Source organism: Haliotis cracherodii, unplaced genomic scaffold, assembly GCF_022045235.1.
Source record: "Haliotis cracherodii isolate W230 unplaced genomic scaffold, xgHalCrac1.p SCAF_7, whole genome shotgun sequence".
NCBI classification, from domain to species: Eukaryota; Metazoa; Mollusca; class Gastropoda; order Lepetellida; family Haliotidae; genus Haliotis; species Haliotis cracherodii.
The window spans coordinates 32,306,246-32,314,285 of record NW_027266330.1 but is presented as its reverse complement, the minus strand read 5'-3'; positions in this window follow the sequence as shown (position 1 = coordinate 32,314,285).

Genomic DNA, 8,040 nt, shown 5'->3' with positions numbered 1-8,040 from the left:
AAAATTACTTCTGAATCCATGTGTAAGTGTGTTTGTTTGTTGTTTTACGCCGAAATTCAGCACTAGTACAGTTATATGACGGCGGTCTGTGAATAGTCGAGTCTGAACCAGACAATCCAGTGAATTACATCAATCCACGCAATTGGGATACGATGACATCCATCAACCAAGTCAGCGAGCCTCTTACGACAAGCATAGTCACTGGCTCCGGCAAGCATGGGTTGCTGAAGACCTATTCTACCCTGGATCTTAACGGTAACCCTACATTTTGCTTCGGCGGACAACATCGCTGAAACTCACATTAGACTGGGTTTAGCAGAAATCCGTATTAGTATTGGCTGAACAGTGGGTGATTCGAGGCCGTACTCTCTAAATGCTGACGTGACATACTTTTATGACGGATAGGCTGCACTGCCGCCCAAGGCCTTTGTGACATTCACTAGGTAATCGACCTCATCTCAGTCGTTGTGTCATACTGAACAAGACATAGCAGAGTTACCTTTTTATTCACATGAGTGTTTATACAGACAATGACGTGTGATCTCGGGTTTCGTACTCTGTGTCTTAAATCTTATCCCTGGAGTTCTTCTGAAAAGAAATAAAATACTGTCAGTTTGAAAGGTGAGTAGGCACAGACAGATAGGTTCTTCTCTTTATTTACAAGCGGCATTGTCTTTATGACACTCCATTGTTGGTGGGGAGCTGGGGTGATGAACCGTAAATACACAAACAATGGCACACGCAAAAAAAACGTGCATTAGAGGATTCCTCAAATGAGGAGAATGCAACCCTGAAGACTTCGTCTACTTGTTGGTCTCGATTTATAGTGGTTTCTGCCACTGATTGAAGTTGAACCCATTTGCAATTTCTAAAGCATGTTATGGCACAGTTGAAGATGTGCAATATGTTAAAAGAATCCGTCCTGGTTTGCTGCTCGTTGAATGTAAAGCTCCTAAGCAATCATCAACACTACAAGCTGCTAAACATTATTTTTTCTTCTCCTGTTTTGATTGTGCCACACAAGACCCTAAATTCAAGCAAAGGCATTGTCAGAGATAGGACCGTTGTCTCTCTGACATGTCCAAAACTGAAATAGCTGATGAATTGAACGATCAAGGAGTTAAAAAACGTCAAACGTTCCACCTAAAAACGAGAAGCAATCATTGAATCAAATACTTATCTTATGACATTTTCTAAACCAACTCCTCCAAGAAATATCAAAGCTGGCTACTTTAACATCGAAGTGGGTAAATAAAATCCCAATACGCTTAGATGCTACAAATGCCAACAGTTTTGGCATGGGGCACAATCATGCTACAATCAAAATATCTGTTATCAATGTGGAGAAGGTGACCACAATACTGATGAAAAATGTAGAAAAACCCCTCACTGTTCTGGAGATCATGCGGCTTCCTCGAAGTCCTGCCCCAAGTTCAAAATTCAGCTTCAGATAGTCAAATTGAAACATGAAAGAAACATTACCTTCCCTAAAGCGAAGCGTTTGGTCATGTCTACTGTCTCTACCTCCACATCTGTGTCATACTCAGCAGCTGTGACACACATAACTTCAAGATCAGTTACCTACGTACTATGTCAGACGGATATTACTTGGGTTAACACCGATAACTTTTCCATGGTACAATCAAGTCCTCATTCCCAAACAGAAGATATGTCACCATCAACACCAGTGGCAGCTGTGGCGTCAGCACCAAAACCATCACCTATTGTTACAAATGCTAGCAAAAAAGTTGATTATTCTAGAAATTCAGATCGTGTACCGAAGGGTCACCTTGACCTATACAAATATATAATAGGTTTCAAACCTTGGAGGACATGGGTGTCTCTACTCATCCAAATGGGCGCAACAGAAGTAAGTCGCCTCGAAATGGGAGACGTAGATCTCCTGTTCATCCACCAGTAACAAGAATGTTATGAATCCGCTGATTAAGTGGAATTGCCTCAGACCAATTTTAAGGAATTACATTTATTAATTCGAGATTTTAACACACCGGCAATCTGTCTCCAAGAGACATATCTCAAACAGACTGACAACTGATTTTGCGTCGGTTTAGTTCTTACCATTATTTTTCATCACCAGGTGTTCAAGCTACGGGAGGATCGTTTTTGTGAGACAGGGTGTGATCCACAGCCCTGTTGCACTTCAAAGCAATCTCCAAGCTGTCGCAGTACGCCTGACTTTGCACATAACATTTACAATGTGCTCTCTATAGATTTCCCCTTTTTCTGCGCTTCAGCGATCAGAACTTCAGTCACTATATGACCAGCTTCCTAAGCCCTGTGTGATCATGGGTGATTTAAACGGCCATAACCCATTTATGGGGAAGTGTTGTTGTCAATCCTAAAGGTAAAGTCCTGACAGGTTTTATTTCAGGAACTCTGTATTGATAGGTTGAAGCCTGATGTGTTCAGGGATGTAATTGATCCTACTCAGCTGATGTTTGAAATGAAATTGCTGATATAACCATTCCAAAGTCCTCTGCAAATCCACACATTCGAAAACCATGATGAGTGCAAACAGGTTAGGAAGAGAAGGAAAAGGGCTGAGCCATATTTCCGCCGACATCCAACTGTTCATCATTTGAATCATGTTTAAATTACAAGTGCCAAGGCAGGCAGTATCTTCAAGCAAAATAAACGTAAGTCTTGGAGGAATTACGTCTCTAAAATTCATTCTCGCACACCAATATACAAGGTGTGGAAAATGATTGCAAAAATGAAAGGCAAAGGTTCGAAATCGAGTGTCCATCATCTCAAGGAAGGTGATCATCTGTTCATCTGTTCATAGATATTTTAGACATTGCCAATCAACTGGTCTAAACGCTGGCCAAACACTCTTCATCATCGAAGTACGATCCTAAGATTCTAACGTATCAGAAACAACAGGAAAAGAAGAGGGTTGATTTTACTTCTCAAAATGGAGAAGATTATAATGAGGTATTTTCGCTCCATGAGCTAAATACTACTTTGGGTGAAGCGCGCTTTACTGCAACGGGAGCTGATAATATTCACTATCACCTCCTGAAGCATTTGCCTGATTCATGTTCAGAGACGCTTCTCGATATATTTGATCAGACCTGGACGTCAGGAAATTTTCCTCCATCATGGCGTAATGCAATAGTTGTTCTCATACCTAAACCTGGTTGGGACCATACTGATGCATCTATTTATCGACCAATATCACTGACCAGCTGTGTGTGCCAATGTATGGAACGAATGGCAAACAATCGACTGGTGTGGTACTTGAAAACTAACAATCTTATAAGTAACATTCAATGTGGTTTCCGTCAAAATAGAAGTACCATTGACCATCTGGTAAGTTTAGTTGGTTGGTTGGTTGGTTGGTTTGTTGTTTAACGCCGCACTCGGCAATATTCCAGCTATATGACGGTGGTCTGTAAATAATTAAGTCTGGACCAGACAATCCAGTGATTGACATCATGAGCATCGATCCATGCAATTGGGATCTATGACATTTATCAACCAAGTCAGCGAGCCTGACCACCCGATCCCGTTAGTTGCCTTTTACAACAAGCATAGTCGCCTTTTACGGCAAGTATGGGTTGCTGAAGACCTATTCTAGCCCGGAATCTTCACGTTTCTGGTACGTTTAGAATCTTTTGTCAAAAATGCAATTGTAAATAACCAGCATGCAGTATCAATCTTTTTTTCATTTAGAAAAAGCGAATTACATCACATGGAAGCATGGTATTTTAAAAGATCTACATGATTTGGGGTTAATAGGCCGTTTGCCTCAATTTATATCCCAATTTCTAACAGATCGAGAATTTCAGGTTCATGTTGGTTCCACCCTGTCTAACCATTATAATCAGGATCAAGGTGTCCCGCAGGGCAGCATTTTGTCTGTAACATTGTTTAGTATAAAGATAGATAGTCTGTCAAAGGTTTTAAATGATTCCATTGATGGTTCCCTTTTTGTCAACGATTTTAATATTTCGTGTCGTGGCAAAAATATGCATACCATGGAGAGACAGTTGCATCTATGTCTCAACAAAATCCAAAAATGGTGTCTCGAAAATGGTTTTAAGTGTGGGCATAAAAGGCAACACAATGGCTGAGGCTGCAGCAAAAGCAGCTCTCAACAAATCGGTGACACCACTTCTTATACAGTGACTACAAACCTTTAATTAGATGTTATATCAAAGACCTTATGTAAAAGAAGTGGGACACCCAAGTAGGTACCAATAAATTACATGCAATAAAACAAACTATCGGTGACACCTACTTGGGTTGTTAGTCCAGATTTGAAGAGGTCATTTTGCGACGATGTCGTATTGGCCATTCGCGCTTTATCCATGAATATTTCTTAAAAGGTGAAGATCCTCAATTTTGTGTCCCTTGTGATGAAAGAATCACGGTCAAGCATGTCCTGCTTGACTGTATTGATTTTTCTATCACAAGTGATAATTATTTCCAGGTTTCATCCATCAAGGATCTTTTTTAGCAGTTAAGTACTCATTTAATTATTGGATTTTGAAAAGAAATTGAATTACTAGATTAGTTTTGAGAAAATTTATTGTCAAAAGTATGTAATTTTAAGTTTGCAAAATGATTATATAACTGGGATTGTTTGGGGCTGTACCTTCAAAGGGGGTTTAAGTAAAGTAAAATAATTGCCCCCCTGAGAGGGTACGTAAGTCCCATTTCATTCATAATATTTTTCATTTTCCATGTTTTTAATCGTAGAATACTTGTTGTTTTTAAATGCTGTGGCTAAAACTTTATAACAATCACCTGTAGCCAGAGGGATGGTGTAAATCCTGCTTGGGTACCATGCAGGAAGCAGATGTAGTCCCCATGGTCCCTTGTTTGGTGGCCTAACTTTGGCTGCTGGTGATCACTAGCCAATATTCATAATATATTGTTCCAAATAGTCAAAATTTTATGTTTACTTACTAGTTTTATATCTATATCTGTGAAACATTAGTTATGTTACTGTCCTTTGTCGACAGATTTTACAGTCTATATTTATGTATTATAACCGTACAACTTGATTTAGTTACGATACGGCTGAAATATTGCCGATGTGACGATAAATCTTAACTCACTCATTCACTCACTCAATTCTTTACAAGCGAACGTGGCAAAAACTGCTGTGATCATAAACATAGCAATAATAAAGTAAAATAATATTGCACTGCATTCACCCATAGGGTTTGCTTTGGTGTTGGAGTATTACTATGGTCAACAATAACTGTTATTTTATTTTATTCCTCTTTATGAGGATCTTTTCAATAAAAAGTCATCCCTTATTCCACCACTAGGAATCAGAATTAAACCTTTCGTGTCTGCTGCAGGAATTGAGCTCAAGAATATATCTCCTTTCCGTCTGCTTTCTTCTCCTCCCTGGCAATTGGTAAAGCCACAGGTGGATCTTACATTATCTAAACGAAAGAAATCTGACAGTAATCAACTACAATATCACCAAGAATATAATCAGTTAAGAAGCGAATATAACACTTACAAATCAATATTTACATATATTTATAGTTTTGGATCCAATGATGGTGGCGCTGGCAACAGCACCTCCATCCTTGGATCCAAAACTATATCAACTAGATTACCAGATGACTCTTCAATTTTTACAGCAGAATCGAAAGCCATATTAACTGCTCTAAACTATATAAATAACCAGTCTAAACATAAGGAATTTATCATTTTTTCAGACTCATTGTCTTGTCTTCAAGCAATAAAAAATATGTCGTGTCAGCATCCAATTTTACTTGAAATATTTGAACTTCATAATAATTGAACTTCATAAACATTGTCTTTTGTTGGTTACCCAGCCATGTTGGGATCGTTGGTAATACACTGGCTGATGCTGCTGCTAAGGCAGCACTCAACAAATCTGTGACACCACTTCTTCTACCCTAGAGTGATTATAAACCTGTTATTAGATGTAACATCAGATATCTAATGCAGAAGAAGTTGGACACCCAAGTGGGTATAAATAAATTACATGCAATAAAAGCAAATATCGGTTATACCTACTTGGGTTGTCAGTCCAGATTTGAAGAGGTCATTTTAAGACAATGTCGTATTGGCCATTCACTGTACACTCATATTTTAAAAGGTGAGGATCCTCCATTTTGGATCCCTTGTGATGAAAGAATCACAGCCAGCCATGTCCTGCTTGACTGTATTGATTTTTTCATCACAAGGGATAACTATTTCACAGTTTCATCGCTAAAGGATCTTTTAAATCACGTAAGTAGTCATTTAATTATTGGTTTTTTAAATGAAATAGAATTATTAAATAAATTTTGATGATATGTTCTGTAAATAATAAATATTTTAGTATTAGTAGCGGAAAACTTGTTAACTGAGATTGTTCGTGGCTTTACCCTTGATGGGGTTTGAAGTAGTGTAAAATGATTGTCCCCCTGAGAGGGTATGTCATACCACTTCACTCAAAGTAATGTTTTTTCACCACAATTTTAATCGTATTATATATGTTCATTTAACCTGGCTAAATTTGTCATTAACAGTGGAAGGGATGATGTAAATCCGGCTGGGGTCCATGCAGGTAGCAAAAGTACTGTAAGTCCCCATGCACCCTAGCAGGGTGATCAACCTTCAGCTGCTGGCGAACTATAGCCCTTTTTATATTGTACCGTAATTTATAGTGATATCTTTTTATCGTTGTATGCTAGTTTTACATATAAATTTGTGATATTCTAGTAATTTTACTGTCCTTCGCCGACAGGTTCTTATTTGGTTTAAATATATGGATAAATACTATGTAACTTCTCGTCACGATATGGCTGAAATATTGCCGATGTGACTTAAAGCATAAACTCACTCACTCACTATTTTATTTTATACCGTTGGATATTGTCACTGAACAAAACCCAAGCATTCAATGCTAGTCACAACAGCCAACGTAAATAAGACATCGGGTGGGAAGAATGTGTACCGTGTGTCATCATATTCTAATGACTGGGATATTTGCTCATGATATCAGTCATATATATGCAATATATTTGCGATTATGAGCAGGTTGTAGCTGGATACTCGCAACAGGAACCTTGTTGCATGTGCCATGTGGTAATATGATGAACTCACCAATATTACCAGGGTGGTTTGAATATTTACCTCTATATTTCAGTATGTTAGTATCCTGAAGAAATGATAAAGCACAGTCCTGGAGTAGGATATCTTACATTCTCTGAAGCTACCTGTCTCACATAGGCTTTAATGTGTCACAATAATAATTTGCACTCGGGTTTTACCCAAATGTGAAGCTAATATTCATGCTGAAAATAATTTGTTGTGGGTCACAAGAACAGTTTTTGACTCTTTCAGTGAAGAAACATGTCTTGATGTGCTTACTAAAATATATCTGTGAAGAAAAGAAACCTCCACGTTCCCACAAACCAGAACATTAAATCGTTGGTCTTAAAGAAATAACAACTCTTCTGTATCGCGACTTAAAATATTACTTAGCAAGCGTTTTTGTTGTCCAACCATATTGCCAATCATGTGAACGTTATCTCTACAAAATGTACATATATGTTTCTGAAGCTAATATGTTTCCATCTTAAGCATGGTTCTCTGTGATGTATGTTTCTCTTATTCAGATAACTCAAAATCATCCTTATCACAAACACTGTATTTGTGGGATAACCCTTATCACAAACTCTGTTCACTCTGAATAATGCTTATCACAAACACTGTCATCGCAGAATTATTCTTATCATAAACACTGACCACTCAGACAAATTCTTATCACAAACTCAGAATTATGGTTTCGCAAACACTGTTAACTCTGAATAATGCTTATCGTGAACACTGTTAACTTTGAATAATGCTTATCACTAACTCTGTGCATGTCATTTCAGAATAATGCTTGTCACGTACACTGTTAACTCAGAATAATGCTTATCACGGACACTGTTAACTCTGAATAATGCTTGTCACAAACACTGTTAACTCAGAATAATGCTTGTCACGAACAGTGTTAACTTTGAATAACGCTTGTCACGAACACTGTTAACTCTG